Source organism: Elaeis guineensis, chromosome 5 (assembly GCF_000442705.2).
Source record: "Elaeis guineensis isolate ETL-2024a chromosome 5, EG11, whole genome shotgun sequence".
Lineage (NCBI taxonomy): Eukaryota > Viridiplantae > Streptophyta > Magnoliopsida > Arecales > Arecaceae > Elaeis > Elaeis guineensis.
In genome coordinates, this window is record NC_025997.2 from 29000063 (window position 1) to 29020118 (window position 20056).

At 34.8% G+C, this 20056-nt stretch overlaps 1 non-coding gene across 1 annotated transcript; it reads left to right on the plus strand.

The window, feature by feature from the left end:
• The first annotated feature begins 18339 nt into the window (after positions 1 to 18339).
• Positions 18340 to 18446, plus strand: LOC114914270 (small nucleolar RNA R71). Its single transcript, XR_003801055.1, has one exon. It is a non-coding gene; the product is annotated as a small nucleolar RNA R71 (small nucleolar RNA).
• The last annotated feature ends 1610 nt before the right edge of the window (positions 18447 to 20056 follow it).

Sequence of the window (20056 nt, forward strand, 5' to 3'; positions counted from 1 at the left end):
TAATAGTGTATGTCTCAAATTCTCAACATCTTGAGAATATGCAAAATCATCTTTGTTAATTTCTAGAATAAATTATGGACACATAAACATGACTGAAAATAAGAATACCCTTTATTAATAATAAAAGTTTTACAAGTTCAAATACAAGCCCTGAAAATATAAATGTGTCAGCCAACAATTGGCTTTCTAGGGCACACATCTAACAAACTCTCACTTGACCTAAAATCAATTGGCCATAAACCTAAGACCCATCTTTTCAAGGTGAGCTTCGGTCTTCTGTTGGCTCAGAGGCTTTGTCAGTGGATCCATCATGTTTTGTGCGGAGTCAACTCTCTGCACCTCAACGAACTACTTTTCAAGATATTCACGTATAATGTGGAATCGTCATTCAATATGCTTGGACTTCTAGTGAGATCTCGGCTCTTTAGGAAGGGCTATGGTGCCATTATTATCGCAGTGAAGTATAATGGCATCTGATGACATCATACCTAGCTCCGCAATGAATTTCTTAAACTAGAATGCTTCCTTACCAGCTTTAGAGGCGGCGATGTACTTGACTTCCATGATCGAATCTGCAATGACCGATTGTTTGAAATTTTTTCAGCTAACCAATCATCTATTACATAGAAAAATACACTCCGACGTAGATCTTCTATCATTGATATAAGACATGAAGTCTGAATTGGTGTATCCTTCCACTTTTAGCTCCGAACCTCTCCCAAAGATCAAGAATAAATCCTTAGTTCTTCTCAAGTACTTAAGAATATTTGTTACAGCTATCCAGTGCTCCTCACTTGGATTCGACTGATATCTACTCGTGACACTCACGCTAAGAGCTATATCAGGTTGCATACACAACATGACATACATGAGATTCCCTATAGTCGAAGCATAAGGGATCTTGCTCATGTGTTGGATCTCTTCAGGTGTGTCAGGACACATCTTTTTTTAAAGATGAATGCCATATCTAAGAGGCAAGAGACCTCTCTTGAAGTTTTCCATGCTGAAATGCTTCAGCACCTCCTCTATGTACATTCGCTGTGAGAGTCCTATCATTCTCTTAGATCTATCCCTATAGACCTTAATACCAAGAATGTAGGAAACTTCTCTTAGGTCTTTCATAGAGAATTCTTTTGATAACCAGACTTTGACTGATGTCAGCATAGGAATATCATTCCCAATCAAAAGGATGTCATCCACGTATAATACGAAGAACGCGATAGTGCTCTCACTAATCTTTTTGTACACACACGGCTTCTCCTCATTTTTGATGAAATCAAATAATTTGATTACATCATTAAAGCGAGTGTTCCAACTCCGGAATGCTTGCTTAAGTCCATAAATGGACCTTTGCAGCTTACAAACTTTGTTATTACTATCACTAGATGTAAAATTCATAGGCTACTCCATATAGATATCTTCTTTAAGATATCCATTTAAGAAGACAGTTTTTACATCCATCTATCAGATCTCATAATCATAATAGACTATAATCACAAGTAAAGTACGGATGAATTTCAGCATAGCCTCTGGCGAAAAAGTCTCTTCATAGTCAATACCTTCGCATTGACTATAACCTTTTGCCACTAGCCTTGCCTTATAGGTCTCTACCTTACCATCCGACCCAATTTTTTTTTTGTAGATCCATTTACTCTTAATAGGTACAATACCTTCAGGTGGATCTACTAAGGAGCATACTTGGTTGGAATGCATGGAGTCAATTTCTGACTTCATTACTTCCATCCATTTTTTGGAGTCTACATCTAACATCACCTCATCATAGATTTTGGAATCATTCCTAATATCCCTATCTCCCATAAGGAATACTTTCTCTAGATCCTCCGTAAGTATACCTAAGTATCTTTTCGAAGGATGGGAGACTCTCTTTGATCTATGAGGTGGAGGAGGTACTAAATTTACTGGCTCATTACTGGGTTCAGGTTCTTAGACTTGATGCTCTTCAGAGACTTTCTCTTTGAGCTCAATCTTTCTCCACTACCTCCATCTTGGATAAACTTATTTTTCAAGAAGACGGCATGACAGCTCACAATCAAATTATGATCCTCTGGAAGATAAAAATAGTATCCCATAGATTCCTTAGGATACCTTATAAAATGAGCCTTATGTGATCTAACCTCTAACTTGTCCACCTGTTGTCGTCTGACATGAGTCGGACATTCTCAAATCTTGAGGTATCCAAAAGATGGTTTCTTACCATGTCATAACTCATATGGTGTGGTAGGAATAGATTTAGAGAAATCTAATTTAAGAGATAAATAGTAGAAAGTAATGCATGTCTCCATAAAAAGATCGAAAGATCTGTGAAGCTCATCATGGATCAAACCATATCTAATAGGATCTGATTCCTTCTTTCGGATACCATGTTGAGCTGAGGCATCCCGAAAGGTGTCCATCGTGAGACTATACCATTATCCTTGAGATAGGTTCGAAATTTTTTATTAAGATATTCTTCTCCTCGATCTGATCGAAGAACCTTTATGGATTTTTTAGTTTGCTTCTCTACTTCACATCTAAATTCTTTGAACTTTTCAAAGGTATTAGATTTGTGATGCATCAGGTACACGAAATCATACCATGAAAAGTTATCGGTAAAAGTTATGAAGTAGAGATAGCCACCCCTGATCTGTACATCAAATAGACCACACACATCAGTGTGTAGCAGGGCTAATATCTCAGTGGCTCTTTCCCCATGTCCTACAAAGGGCAGTTTAGCCATCTTTTCTTGAAGACATGACTCACAAATTGGATAAGACTCGAAAGTCAATGATCCGAGAAGGCCATATTTCTTCAATTTGTTAAGTCTGTTTTCTCCAATATAGCCTAGCCTTAGGTGCCAGAGATACTTTTGGCTAATCATATCTCTAAGTTTCTTAGATCCTACGGTATTCACAATTTGCTCGTTAATATTAATATTCACATCTTCATGCAAATGATAAAGTCTATCAATTAAAAAAGCACGTGCAACAATTTTATTTTCAAAATAAATTACACAGAAGTCTTTATTAAAATAAAAATTATAATTATCCTGTACCAGCACAGATATAGAAATGAAGTTTCTATTGGCTCTAGGTGCATAATAACAATCTTTTAAAAGCAAACTAATTCCTAACGATAATCGCAAATGATAAATTCTGACGGCTACAGCAGCAACTCTTGTCCCATTGCCAATCCAGAGAGTAATCTCACCTTTTCTTAGCCCTCTAACTTCTTCTAGATCCTGTATGGAAGTGCACAAGTAAGCACTAGAACCAGAATCTAGAATCCAACTAGAAGAAGAGAAAATCATTAGGTTAGTTTCAATAATGAGCAACTCAGATGTACTTTTAAAAGACGTGTCCATCTTCTTGTTCTTTAAAGTGGTCAGGTATGCAGGACAGTTTCTTTTTCAGTAACCTTCGACATTGCAGTGAAAATATTTTTCTTTATCGTTGGTCTTCTTTGGACCCTGCTTCTTGAGTTTGCTACCAATCTTTTGCTTCTTTGCAGACTTCTTCTTTTTTTTCCAAGAAGACTTTCTCTTGGAGGAAGCATGCTCCACAGTTAGAACGGTACCCTTTGAACTTTTCAAAGTACTTTCAGCTGTCACCAAAATGTTCAGCAATTCAGACAAAGAGGTAACAATCTTATTCATATGGTAGTTCATGATGAACTGCCCATACAAATCAAGGATTGATTGCAGGATCATATCTAGTTGTAATTTCTTATCCATGTTGATGCCTAGCTTCTGAAGCTCCTCAATGTCTTTGATCATTGTCAAATAAAGATCATGGACGGATTGCCCATCATGCATCTTTGCTCTGAAAAGTCTTCGCGAGATCTCAAAGCGAGCTATGCGACTCTGCTCACCGTATAACTCTTGTAGGTGAGTCAGTATATCTCTGGCAGTCCTCATGTCTTCATGCTGTTGCTGAAGATCATTGGATATGGAGGCAAGAATATAGCACTTTGCCTTATTGTCTTCATCCATCTACTTCTCAAGTACAGTTCGTTGATCAGGAGATAGACGAGCTGGCAACACAGACGCATCCTGGTCAAAGACATGGTTCAGCTTCTCGAAACTGAGAACGATTCTCAAATTTCAGAGTCAGTCCTTGTAATTGGTTCCGATCAACCTATTGGTGTAAAAGATTTGGGCTAATGAATTTAAACTCGACATGGTTAACTGCAGAGAGAAACAATTTCTAATTAGATATTTTGATCTTGTAAATGTTTGTTATTGGGACTTTAATAAACAAACAAGGGCTCTCACTATTTCTACGAATCTCCCACACTCCTCAGGTGGAGAAAATGGAAACCTATACGTGATCAGTTTCTAGTAGGCACTGCAGTCCCACTGATTTATGTGCACCTCACCTAATAGTTATTGATAACACACAAATCAATAAGTGGACAACTCTTTGTCCATTGCTTCACTAAGCAAGATGCAGCTGGTTCGATCTCTAAGTCCTGTGGCATCACCTAATAGTTATTGGTACATTTCTTAGTTAAGTCAAACCTACCGTACACCAGCAGACGCAAAGCCATCATTGAAACCCTTATCTAACAATTATTGGACCCAACCCCATCTCTACCCTGGGATATCTAATGTAATAGAGTGATTGTACCTACCCGATGTAATCCAACCACTGTGACCAGTCGAGAACGATCAACACCAGGTAGGCACCCGCATCTCTATAATGATGGAAGATCGCTGGACTTAATATCAATTGAAGAGATTTAGGTTCAGATCTCATCCTTAATTAGTCATATTAGATATGACTAACCTAGTGGCATGGGTTAGCTCGAATCATTAGCAACCTAAGTCAAGACTTAATCAACCATATTGACTAGGTAAGTGAGATCGATGGGAGGGTATGTCATTAACTCGGTCTATGCGAGTAGCTTTCAATTAAAGACTATCGATCGAACTGTCAAACTTACCTTAGACACTAATCGGTCAATAAGCATTGATCAGGTCAGCTAATTAATTCAGGCTCGAACCATGGAGCCAAATTAGATCTTTTGATTTGATCGACAACATATGGCTGCTAGTCGATCTGACCAAACTTATAACTATTTAGGTTGGACATGAGAGATTAGACTTAAACCTAATCAACTATTGAGTTGGTTTGATCAACCGCTCAAACTAGACCTAATTGAGCTATCCAACCCATTAACCCATGTTTTATGTAGTAAATTTCAGATTTCAGATTTTAAATTCTAAATTTTAGATCTTTAATTTCACATCCTAATTTTTAATTAAGTATATTATGATCATGGGTTTAGTTTAAATGTCAAAATAATTTCAGATCTAAACTACACTAGGTTTACATTTCAAACAAGGTGACATATAGCATTGTTTCAGATCTAAATTAAAATCACATACCATATATAAAAACATTAGATCTAAAACTAATTAAGCATGTATCATATGCATACAAATTTAGATCTAAAGAAAGATCAAATATGATTGAAAACTATTTTCAAAAATTATTTATCAAAAATCAGATCTAGGTTTTTAAATCAATGATCTAAAATATCCATGCATCTCATACATGATTCAATAATTTTTAGATCTGAATAAAATTAAAATAAATCATTTAAATCAAAAACTAACTTTCAGATCTAATATTAAAATCAGATTAAATATGTCTCTTATGACTGAATGACCATAGAGATCAATCCAATTTGAATACTACGCATAAGGAATACAGATCTATGCATCTCATACATGATTTAATAATCTCAGATCTGAATAAAATTAAAATAAATTATTTAAATCAGAAACTAACTTTTAGATCTAAGATTAAAATCAGATTAAATATGTCTAATTAAAACTGTGGCCCTAATACCACTGTTAGAAAGGGAAGCACAGATTACATGCATGTATTTCAAAACTATTTTGAAATCGTAGCAGAATAAAATAAATTAACTATTTTTATCATACATTAAATTAGATCTAAATTTTTTTCTAACATGAATCTAAGATATATAAAATTTAAAATTAATTTATGAGATCAAATCTCATACTTTATCGCGGGTGGAAGAGCTCCGCAGTCGATGATCAAAAATTTGACAGGTTCCTGGAGCCGCACAAATGCCCGATATCTACAAATATCCACATGAGATCCAATTTGATCCAAGACTTGTCTATCTCTTCGAGGTACTATCTCTCTTATAGAGAAGATCTTTTGATGATTGGTTTAATCCTTCTTCAAATTTGAAAGACGATCTTCAGTCGAAGAAGCAGTGGAGGTAGAAGAAAGGCATCAGCAGCACAGCTTTCTTTCTCGATGTCCCACACCTTGTACCAATAGAGTTTTTTCTTCAAATATGGAAGAGAGGATGCCAAAAAATCCCTCTCTCACTCTAGTGATTGGCCAAATTTTGTTCTAATCTCAAAAGCTCTCTAGAGGCATCCCAAAGGCAGATCCTTTTAAGGTGGCGCCTGATAGAGTCCTGATAAAGTCAAACTCTATCAAAAATTCAAATTAAATTTCAGCTTCAAATCAAAACTTATCTCTATCCAAATGAAAGAATAAGTGGTCAACCAAGAGGTAAAAAAATATGAAAAACTTCACACAAATCTGAAATTTATGTGAGGAGAGAAGGGGCGTGGACAATGGGTGGCGCATGGAAGAGTCCTTCACAAAGTGGACTCTAGGGTTTTGGATTGAGCCTCAAACTCAAAGTAATTTGGTTTAGACCCAATACCTGATTGAACCTAATCTAATTAGGTCTCAAATCAAATTAAATCCTAATCTAATTAAGATTTAATTGAACCCAAATTCAGATCAAATCAAAAATTAATTTCATGGTAATTGAGTCATCTCATAACTCAATCAAACCAATTCCAATTCAAGTCAAACTAAATCCAATTCAATTAGACTTGATCTAAAACTTATTTCTCAATCAAATTAAGTCTAATTAATAATCAAATTACTAATTAATCTTTCTACAACTTTTGTATTGGATTAATTATCAATCGTATTGATAATTATATCCTTAACGATTCATAATCATTGATCAATCATCGGATCAGACAGAAAATTCTTTTGTGTGTGACCCCATAGGTTATATTCTATCTGCTAGTGAGACACATTATGATCTTTATCATAATATCATCGAAACTCTTTTCGATGGGTTGAAACAATTCCAACACTACCCATTGAGAATCATCGATAATCAAAATAATACTCATGGGTCCCATAATCTACCAGTGACATATAGCAGTATATAGTGATAATTCAGTAGAATGGAAGTATGAATCTTTAGGTATAGTTAACATATAATTCAGTCCTTCTATCGAAAGTTTCAATTTGACGGAGGTCATGGATGACTCGTCAAACTCCATCGTCAGTTATATGCAAGATTGGCTCGACTTGAGTTCTCTTGTGAATCTCGTGAAAACTTCTTTCCAGAATTCACTCTTGCTTTGGTCAAAGACTTACTAAACTCAGTCTCGCGAATCACATAGGATTATACCTTTTCTACTAAGATCGATAGATTTCATCTAAGTGCATCCTACTCTTAACAGTGAATCTGAACCCATCATAGCCAACATACACAGTAAGAATCCGAATGGCTTGGGATCAAGTAGATGTGCAGTCAAACTATAGCAGCCTCACTATAAATAGTCAATGCACTACAGATCAAAAGACTAGTCATATCACTGTAGCATCGAGAATATCATTGACAAGTGAGTAGACATCCAAATAGTTTCCTATAATGGTCATGCTCAGTGTAAGTTGTTCTCTAACAACCACCTGCATTATCACCCTAGTGTCACCATACTACAAACTCGAGACTCGTCTATCTGTAAAGAAGATGATTGTGCACCGATCTAATTGGATCGATCACTGTCCTCTATGATGATCCTTTGATCAGAAGTATTTAAAAATTAACCACTAATAGTGTATGTCTCAAATTCTCAACACCTTGAGAATATGTAAAATCATCTTTGTTAATTTTTAGGACAAATCATGGACATATAAACATGACTGAAAATAAAAATTCCTTTTATTAATAATAAAAATTTTATAAATTCAAATACAAGCCTTGGAAATACAAATATGTCAACCACAATTGGCTTTCTAGGGCACACATCTAACAGATGGAATGCAAGAGTACATTCACATCAAATGTGATCATGTGCCGAGCACTCTGCTGTCAAGAGTAGCTCATGAAGGTTATGGGTATAAATGTCCCTCCAATCTGAGACCACCACGGTGACTTATAAGCAACTCACTGTATTTTAGTATCGGACCATCTGAGTTTCTAACTCAGTGACGGAAGGCTATTGGGTGCAGTCAAGTACTTATCAAATCGATATATGAGTCAAGATGGAATCGATCCCTCTGAATTAGTAGGAGATATGCATCAGTATATTTCAATTTAGTAAAATCTTGATCAGGATAATCCATAAGATGGATTTGAAAGGTTGAGATACAATATGGTCGACTAAATTAGATTTACCATTAAACCATAGATCACCTTGAGCATTTGGGTTAAAAGGATGAATTATACGGTAACCATACACCAGTAGATTCTAGAAAGTTGCTTTGCAATACTTTGACCTATCCAATCCTCGGATCATCATTGCTAGATGGTTATATCGATTGGTATAGGAAGTTGTTTGTATGCTACTGATTTAGGTTCGAATCTATAAGGTCACACACATTAGAAGATTTGATCAGATCTGATGACTGAAGAGTCCAATTGGATTGTGACTCTGGTGAAGAGTCCTACTCGAACTAGGACTCTGGGGGAGAATCTCACTAGGATTGGGACTCTACTATTTTTGAAAAATTAATTAATAATTAGATTATTAATTAACTTAATTTGATTGAGTAAGAAAATTTTGATCAAGTCTAATTGAATTAGATTCAGTTCGACTCTGATTGGCTTTGATATGATCAAACTCAATTACAAGAGAAATTTCATCCTGATTTGATCAGGGTTTTGACTCGGCTAATTCCTAATTAGGTTAGAAATTTGATGAGATATTTAAATTTCTAATTGGATTAGATTCATTTCTATTAGTGGGTTCAATTCAAATTTGATTTGGATTAGGATTGAATTAGAAAAAAAGAGTCTAAGTCAAACTAGGACTCTATCCTTATCTCCTGTGCCACTCCTGAACCCATGCCACTTTTTCCATGCCTAATTGGATTTGGGTTGTGATTTTTGACATCATGATAGAGGGTCCAATAAGAGTTGGCAATAATAGCTAATGAGTCATAATATTATCTCTTGTCTAATTCTAATGCGATCTGAATTAGAAATAAGAGGTAGACTAGGAAAGAGATTTTTTGTATATAAAATATTATCGGTATCATATTAATTTTTTTATTTTTTTAAAAAATTCTTTGGCATGTGAGACTTTAGAATCCTTCTCCATGTCTTAATATTTTTTTGGAATTTTTTGGGGCACTAAAAGGAGGTTTTGGTGTTGACTCTTGGTGCCCTTCCTTGGAAAATCCTAATTCCTAGTCTATAAAAAGGGATCCTATCTCTTGGACGTCCCATGATCAATCCCTTGCTGATTTTTATTTTTAGAGCCTCTTATCCTCCTCCTTTATTCCTCCTCTTGATCTTCTCTTACTTTAGAGTCTCCAAGGTATTTGAAGAAGGAGAAACAAATCAGCTGTCGAAGTTGCTTGCAGGCTAGCACCTCCAAGTCTCTGATCTGCACCTATCTTCACGTGGATCTTTCTGTAGAGGCCAGACAACTCCATGTAGCTGCGAGTGATATGACAAACACCTTCTCTAACTGTTGGACCAGAGAAGATCAAGATCAAATTTGTTTGGTAATAATCTCTAACTTATTTTGATTCCTATGGTAGATCTAATAGTTAGATCTAGAATTTCAGTATCGATGTGATTTTTATTTTCAGATCTAAAGTGCATATTTTTATATCAAAGATCATGATGTGGTAGTCTAAGATAGGATCTTATGCATCTGATTAGGATTAAATCATTTAATCTTTTATTTTCATTGTACAAAATTTTTAAATTGTATGTACTACACTACTGCATATTTTCTTCAACTGGTATCAGAGCATGGTTATTTTGATATGAATTAATATGACTTTAGATCTAATTATTTTTTATTTGACCTGATTATTTATCATTTAGGTTAGATCTCAATTAGTTTATTTTGAGATCTGATTATTATCTATTTAGATTAGATATTTTAAGAAATAAAGTACTCGGATTGGGTAATCACTAGGCCGTCTGATCATAGGAGCAAGTAGGATTTCATGATCCTCTTCTTCCATTCAATGGGGTGCTCTTCATGATGTATAGGAGTGCCACTATGAGGTCCCATGAAGAAGAAAGCGAAAAGAAAAAACTTATTTTTTTGTAAAATCCTAGATCTTGAAACCCTAGGTGCTGTTGTATGTGATGCAAGTTGCGAAGAAACTAGTTACATCTAATTTTGATTAATTAAAATTATTTTGATTTAAAATCATAAAAAAATTAGATTTGATCTAAGAGATTTTATGATTTGATGTAAAAATTTTACATAAAAAATTATTTTCCAAATCTTAACCATGTTGATGCAAAACTTAATTAAGAATTAAGTGTTAAATCCAATAAATCTAAAATTATGATTTAGATCTAATGATATTGCATAAAATATAGAGCATGGGTTAGCTCAAATCAGATCCTTCTCTTTAATTGGGTTAAACCTAAGGTTAGAATCAAAGAATTGATTGACCATGTAGAGAAATTGATTAAGTCTAACCAAATATTGAATTAGATTAATCAGAATTTCTCTAGTACAGTAATTGTAGATGGTCAAGTTCATGTCTTTGATTAGACCAAATAGACCTTGAATGTGGCTCAGTAATTGAAATCATTAGGTTGGTCAAATCAAAACTAGTTAATCAATTGATGTCTAAGATAAGTTTGGCATTTCGACCGATGATTTTTAATTGAAAGCAGCTTATCTGACTATTTCGATGGTGTCTAAGGCAAGCTTAGCAGACCCTCCCATCGATCTCACTTACTTGATCAATTTGGTGAACTAGAGTTTGGTTAAATCGCTAAGTGATTCGAGTTAGCCCATGCCATTAAGGTTGATCAGTATGACTAATCAAGATGTCAGTTCAATCAGCATGACTTAATCCGATTCAGTGACTTGGTGAAGTAAGTGGCAGGATTGTGGTCTACTGATTGATTTTTTTTTCTCTCTTCTTCTCTAAGCTGACTAAATTCTCTAAATTATTAGATTCTTAAATGAGCTAGTTATGATTATAACTAGATCATAGCCTCCCATTAAGGTGAATGATAATGGATCCATTATTCATGATTGACATTGCAAGCGCTATCCGTCTGGTGTTCACTCTGAATAATGGAATTATCATTCATCATATGATAACTCTATTGAACTATCTGATGATGGTTGGGTTGACCGAGTCATCCTCGGATCTGATCACTCATTAGGTAGAATCACTGAGTAGGTTCATATTAATGATTTGACCTAATCGAAACTTTTAGTGGAGGCCCATCGCCTACTAAAATAAAATCTGGGGCTAAATTAAATACCAAAAGTTGTTTGAAGAAACAATTAGTTAAGAATCTATCCATAGGGGCATATGGGTTGACTGAGCCATCTTCAGGTCTATATATAGTCTGTGTGGATTCTAGTATTCGCTAAAAATTAAGGTAATTCTTCAAATTGGAGGTAGAGGCTATCAATTCGTATAAAATAATGGGAGGATCTTTAGACTAAAGACTAAATCTTTAGGATTAATAAATTTATATACTAATTTGATTTTATATTTTTCTTGTGTGTGCAGATATGGCCTCAAACTTGTCGCTCCAATCACTATGGGATAGTGAGAAGCTTATCGGATCGAATTTCGATAATTGATATCGAGAGTTAAAGATAGTCCTGGAGCATGAGAGGATCCTTTATGTGATAATGGATCCGACACTTGAGGAACCTGCTTTCAATATTCAAGGTACAGTCTGAGATACTTATTTAAAGTGGCTCAACGACTGCACCATGATTCGTTACATTATGCAGGCCTCTATGAACGTCGAGTTCAGCCAGAAATTTGAAGAGGCTTAGCCAGAGAAAATGCTTCAAGTGTTGAGAGATTCTTTTGGTACTCCTGACGATGTTGAGCGACACAAGACTAGTTGTACTGTTTTTAATTTTCGAATGAAGGAGGATACATCTGTTATCGGTCATGTATTGTACATGATCGAGCATATTAAAAAACTGAACAAACTCAACTTTTTCTTGCACGAATAGCTAGAGAATGATGCGATCCTGAACTCCCTACCTAAGTCCTACCTACCATTTCTCAGTCATTTCAGAATGACGAAGCCTGTAGTCAACTATCACAGTCTGTTGGGATTGCTATAGACTTTTGAGAAGGATCACCAGCTCTACAAGGAGACTCTGAATCTAGTGGAAGGATCTTCTTCAGATAGTCATCATCCCTTTAAGAAAAAAAAAAGAAAAAAAATAAGAAGGTGCCTGGTGCTGGGAGTCAGTCCCAAAAATTCAAGTCTAAGGCTGATCAAAGTCAGACAGGGTACTTTTTTTGAAAGAAACAAGATCACTGAAAGAGGAGCTATCCTCAGTATATCACTTTTCTTGACTCAGACAGGTCAAAGAAGAAGCAATCAGTTGCTGGACAAGGTACTCATGTGATAACACCTTGTAACTTATCTCTTTTTTATACAATGACCTGTATATTGGATACTGGTAGCCCTATTTATATTTGTAATTTGTTGCAAGGTCTTCAGGTCAGTAGAAGATTTGGAGAAGATGAGAGATTCCTGAATGTTGGAGATGGAAGATCAGTTTCAGTTCTAGCTAGGAATCATCAAGCTTGTATTCGAGTCTCAGTATATTATTCTTGATGAATGTCATTACTGTCCTAATTTTTTTTTACATGTTATTTCTGTAGGCCTCTTGGCCAATTTCAATTATAAAATATCAATAAAGAAAAATTTTTTGTAATATCATTTTAAATGGTATTACAATTTTGCATGGACAATTGAACAATAGTATTTATGTTGTATCTAGATCTAATATAATGTATATTTCAAATAAACATCCTAGAATAGATGATGTCACAGATGTCTACCTTTGGCATTGTAGGCTAGGTCATATCAACAAGAATAGGATGAACAGGTTAGCTCAAGAAGAGATTCTTGATAAAGATGATTATGAATCGTTACCTGTCTGCGAGTCTTGTTTGCTTAGAAAGATGATCAAGTCACCATTTATTGAAAAAAATGAACGAACCAGTGATATGCTGGGTCTGATACATACTAATGTATGTAGACCCATGAGCACATGTGCGAAAGGAGGATATAGCTAGGTATGGGTACGTCTATCTAGGTATGGGTACGTCTACTTGATGAAACACAAGTCTGAATCATTTGAAATGTTCAAACAGTTCCATAATGAAGTAGAAAAATAAACTGAAGAAAGATATTAAAATTTTTTGATCTGACTGAGGAGGTGAATATCTCTCCAGTAAATTTCTGACATATCTAGGAGAGAATAGGATTTTCTTCCAATGGACCTCTCTAGGGACACCACAGCATAATAGCATCTCAGAAAGGAGGAATCGAACCTTGTTGGATATGGTTCGGTCTATGATGGGATTTGCAACTCTGTCGATCTTCTTTTGAGGATATATATTTGAAACAGTCTATCTTGTACTCAATAATATACCGAGCAAGTCAGTTAGTAAGATACCATATGAGATATGATTAGGGCGTAGGCCGAACCTCTCTTACCTTAGGATCTGGGGGTGTCCGACTTATGTTAAATGATTACAAACTGACAAGCTCAGTTCTAGATCTGATAAGTATAATTTCGTAGGGTACCCCAGGTAAACGAGAAGATATTACTTTTACCTATCTGCTGAATAAAAGATATTTGTCAGCAATAAGGCACATTTTTTAGAAAAAAAAATTCCTTAGTGAAGGAATAAGTGTCTCTAAAATTGAACTTGATGAAGTTCGACAAGTAGAAGAACTGACACCAATGATTGAATCTGAACCAAATTTGATAAGATCAAATTCGAAGCTCAATGAACAAACATCCTTAAGGCGATCCAGTAGAGTACCCTGTCAGCCGGATAGATACTTAGATTTTCTGATCCGAGATGGGGATCTTGTTGAACTCCATGAGAACGATGAGAATTCGATCACCTACATGGATGCGATGCAGAGATCCGACTCTGATAAATGGCTTGAAGAAATAAAATCTGAAATGAAGTCCATGAAGGTCAATGATGTATGGACATTGGTTGACCCATCTGAAGGGGTTAAACCCATAGGGTGTAAGTGGGTCTTCAAAAGGAAGAGGAGCATAGATGGGAAGGTGAAGATCTATAAAGCCTGTTTGGTTACCAAAGATTATCGTCAGCATTATGGTATTGACTATGATGAGATATTTTCTCCTGTAACAATGCTTAAATCCATTCGGATTATGCTTGCGATAGCAGCATGCTTGGACTATGAAGTCTAGCAGATGGATGTGAAGATAGCTTTCTTAAATAGAGAGATGAACGAAGAGGTGTATATGATACAATCTAAAAAGTTCACATCCATAGATGAGTCTAAGGTATGCAAGCTTCAGAGATCTATTAATGGATTGAAGTAAGCATCTTAGAGTTAGAACATATATTTTGATAAGGTGATCAGAACATATGGCTTCGTTAGGAACGGAGAGGAACCATGCATATATAAGTGGACAAATGGTTCCATAATTATATTTCTTGTGTTGTATATAGATGACATTCTCTTAATTGAGAATGATATCCCTGCATTACAGATAATAAAAGTGTGGCTATCATCATAATTCTCCATAAAAGATCTGAGGAAAGCAGCCTACATCCTAGGGATGAAGATCTATAGGGATAGATCTAAAAGGCTGCTCGGACTCTCCCAATCCACGTACATAGATACCATGCTGAAACGGTCCAGCATGGAGAATTTTAAGAAAAGCTATCTTCCGATAAGTCAAGAAATTTTTCTTTCGAAAGGAGATTGTCTGACAACTCTTCAAGAGAGAGAGCGTATGAATAGAGTTTCATATGCTTCGATAGTGGATTCTATTATGTACGCCATGACATGTACGAAATCAGACATGGCATACTTACTAGGGATAGTGAGCAGATACCAGTCTGATCTAGGAGAGAACTACTGGAAGGTCATAAAGATCATTCTTAAGTATTTGAGAAATACTAAGGATCAGTGGCTCATGTATGATGAAACTGACTTGAAACTGATGGAGTTCACCAACTCCAATTTTTAGTCAGACCATGATGATAGTAAAAGTGTATCGGATTATATTTTTATCTTAAATGATGGAGTGATCTACTGAAAAAATTTCAAGCAGTACACTATGGCATACTCTATTTGCGAAGCAGAGTATATCGCGGCATCCGATACTGCGAAGGAAGCTGTATGGTTGCGGAAGTTCATTGATGAGCTTGGAGTGGCACCCTCTGTTGATGGCTCTATCTTATTATACTGAGATAATACTGGAGCTATTGCTCAAGCCAAGGAGCCAAAATTACATCAGCGTACTAAACATATTCTACGCCACTATCATCTTATCCTGGAGATCGTAGATCAAGATGACGTCGACCTTCAAAAGATCGACAGGAAGGAGAATCTGGCTGACCCATTTACTAAAACTCTTGAAATCAAGAAGTTCGATGATCACAAATCGAAGATAGGTATTCGATACTGTACCGATTGGCTTTAGTCTAAGTGAGAGTTGTTGGAAAATATATCCTAAAGCCAATCGTTAGACGATTGTGCTCATCTTGTAAATTATATATAAATTTTTATTAATAAAAATTATTTGATATTTTTATTACAAATTATCCATCTTTGAACTCCTGTGTTGTAATAAAATCTTTAGGATTATAATTAATCGATAAAGGAAGATTTATCGTTAAGTCCTTAAAAATATTCGCAACTAAATGATATGCTATTAATAGGACGATAGCATTATCGAGTATAGGTCATTGCGTGCCATATGAGTTGGTTGTCCTTTTAACCAAAGAGTGTGGAGATACTATTATGACATACAGATGAAATGTAGGAGTACATTCACATCGAACGTGATCATATGCCAAACACTCAGCTGTCAAGAGTAGCTCGTGAAGGATATGGGTATAAGTATCCCTCCGACCTGAGACCACCATGGTGACTTATAAGCAACTCACTGTACTTTAGTACTGGACCATCTGAGTTTCTAACTCAGTGATGAAAGAATACTGAGTGCAGTCAAGTACTTATCAAGTCGGTGTGTGAGTCAAAGTGAAATTGACCCCTCTGAATTAGTAGGAGATATACATCAGTGTATTTCAATTCAGTAAAACCTTGGTCAGGGTAATCCATAAGATGGATTTGAAAGGTTGAGATATAATGTGGTCGACTAAATTAGGTTGACAATGAAACCCTAGGTCGTCTTGAGTATTTGGGTCAAAGGGATGAATTATACAGTAACCATTCACCAGTAGGTTCTAGAAGGTTGCTTTGCAATACTTCGACCTATCCGATCGTCAGGTCATCATTGCTAGATGGTTATATCGATTGGTATAAAAAATTATTTCTATACTACCGACTTAGATTCAAACCTATGAGATCACACGCATTAGAAGATTTGATCAGATCTGATGGCTAAAGAGTCCAATTGGATTGTGACTCTAGTGAAGAGTCCTACTCAGACTAGGACTCTGGAAGAGATTACCATCGAGATTAAGACTCTATTATTTTTGAAGAATTAATTAATAATTAAATTATTAATTGACTCAGTTTGATTGAGTAAAGAGTTTTGGATCAATTCTAATTGAATTAGATTCAGTTCGACTCTGATTGGTTTTGATATGATCGAACCTGATTATAAGGAAAATTTGATCCTGATTTGATCAGAATTTTGACTCGGTTAATTCCTAACTAGGTTAGAAATTTGATGAGATATTTGAGTTTCTAATTAGATTAGATTTATTTTTATTAGTGAGTTCAATCCAAATTTGATTTGGATTAGAATTGAATTAAAAATGAAAAGTCCAAGTCAAACTAGGACTCTATCCTTTTCTCCTGCGCCACTCCTGAACCCATGCCAATTTCTCCACATCTAATTGGATTTGGGTTGTGATTTTTGGCATCATGATAGAGGGTCCAATAAAAGCAGGTGGCAATAGCTGATGAGTCATAATATTATCTCGTGCCTAATTTGAATGCGATCCGAATTAGAAATAAGAGGTAAACTAGGAAAGAGATTTTTCGTATATAAAAAATTATTGGTGCCATATTAATTTTTTTTTATTTTTTTTTGAAGAATTATTTAGCATGTGAGACTCCAAAATCTTTCACCATATCTTAATGATTTTTTTGAAATTTTTTGGGATGTCAAAAGGAGGTTTTGGCATTGACTTTTGGTGCCCTTCCTTGAAAAATCCTAATTCCTAGTCTATAAAAAGGGGTCCTCCCTTTTGGACATCCCATGATCAATCCCTTGCTAGTTTTTGTTTCCAAAGCCTCTTCTCCTCCTCCTCTATTCCTCCCCTTAATCCTCTCTTGCTTTGGAGTGTCCAAGGTACTTGAAGAAGAAGGTACAAATCAGCTGTCGAAGTTGCTTGCAGGCTAGCACCTCTAAGTCCCTGATCTGCGCCTGTCTTTGCATAGATCTTCCTGTAGAGGTCAAATGACTCCATGTAGCTGTGAGTGATCTGAAGAATACCTTCTTCAACTATTGGATCAAAAGAGAATAAGATCAAATTTGTTTGGTAACGATCTCTATCTTGTTTTGATTCCTATGGTAGATCTAATAGTTAGATCTAGAATTTCAGCATCGACGAGATCGATGTAATTTTTATTTTCAGATCTAAAGTACATATTTTTATTTCAAAGATTATAATATAGTAGTCTAAGATAGGATCTTATGTATGTGATTAGGATTAAATCGTTTAATCTTTTGTTTCTGCTACACAAAATTTTTAAATTACACGTACTACACTATTGCATATTTTCTTCGCATAGATCTTGCATCTGACTAGATGGAGAAGGGGAATGTCCTATACTTAATAATCAATCAAACTTTGAGGCAATTCATCTACCTTATGATGGATATCTATGGAGTTTCCTACTTCATAGATTCCTACTTCATAGATAGAGGTTCAGACATATGATGTAATGGATTTTTGCTTAAAGTTTCAAATAGTTGCCATACCTCAATCTCACTTTTAAGCATGAATATCTCACCGCATGATGCATCGACCATTTGCCGATGTCTTTCAGATAGCCCATCATAAAAATATTGGACTAACTGTCAATTTGGTACAGCATGGTGGAGATATTTTCTAACAAGATCCTTTAACCTCTCCCATGTTTCATAGAATATTTCTCCATCTAATTGAAAAAAAATTAGGGAAGGCTTTTCTTATTTGATTAGGTTTTTCTATGAAAAAATATTTCTTGAGAAACTCTTCTTGAAATTGGTCCCAGGTTGATATAGTCATGGAATCCAAAGTATGTAGCTAGTATTTAGCTGTCTTTAAGTGAAAAAGAAAATAATTTCAATCTAAGAGAATAATTTCAATCTAAGGGCATCATTGGAGAAATTGTGAATCCTGATAGTTGAGCATATCTCAAGAAATTTATCCAGTGTTTATAAGAGTCCTCATTATTAAGTCCATAAAATGAGGATAACATTTGAATTATACTGGACTTAATTTCATATTGGATCACCTCTATGGAAGGTGCCGTATACCTAGAGAGTAGGTATATGTTGAAGGAGTAAAATACTCCGAGTAAAATACTCCAATTGCCTAGGTGGATCATTCTCTTAATTTTGGTTCATTTATCTATATCTATTGGCTCTAAAGTTTCTTTCTATTTCTAGATCAAAAGGTTGAATTTCTGGTCATAGCGATTTATAACCAAGCATACACCTTACAATTTTACCTTAGAGCAAATACAGAAGGTTCCAGTTTTTATAGATTTTTCTTTTTTGAAAATGAGAGAAGAGTGAAAGAAGTTTACAGAGAAGAGCCTAAGAGTCCTTGATCTAAGAAGAGAGAAGAGTTTTTTTTTTTGGGTCAAACACTTAATCAAATTTCTATCCTAGGTTATCCTAAATCTAGATAGCTCCTAACTGTCAAAGCCGCCTTGGAGCTCTCCAAGTCAGAAATTAACTAGCTAACTATCCAAGAAAGGATCAAATTGATGAGAGGTTTTCCATGCTTTCGCAATAGATCTAATTAGAGAACCACCTTTCTTCAGGACGTAATTCCCGAACTTCTTTTCTAGACACCAATCAACTAGCCAATCCTGACCCAATTCAACTCTTTTGGATGCATTGTCCTAGTGAGCTCGAACACCTTAGTAGTCAACATCTAATTAATTTTAAATTAGAGGTCTAGGTTATGCAAGAAAAAGGATGTGATTTTTGGGCTAAAGAAGGATGACCAAATCTTTACCTTATTTGATTAATAGGTTAAGTGCCCTTAAAGTTAATTATGGAGATACAATGTAAATTAAATAAGATGTCCAATCAAGTTAGAGTTTTTATTTTTGTGTTTTTGATTATGCTATTTTAGTTAAGTGTTATGAAATATCAAAAAAAAAATTTAGGGTTTAAGGTTTTATCTTTTTATAGATTTTTTTAAATTTTTTTTTTAATTTTGTAGAAAAGTAAGTTTAAGTGTTTAAGTCTAAAAAAAATAGTAAATCACAAGCTATAAAAAAATAAATTATTTTAAACTATAAAAAAGCAAGAAATTCTTAAGAATAATAAGTAGTAAGTTAGTTATACAAAATAAAGTACTTATTTTAACTATTCAATTAAGACAATCTAGCTAGAAAGCATAAAGATCTATCGTATAAAAAGTAATTTAAAGTAAGAAATAAAAATTAAAAAGTAGTAAAATATATTTTTTTCTTTTTTTTTTCTTGCTCCCTTTTTTTTTGACCTGCAATAATAAGAAGAAAATATTAGAAAGCAATTTAAGAAGGTAAGAGAATACAAAATAATGTAATAAAGAATTTTTTTTGTCAA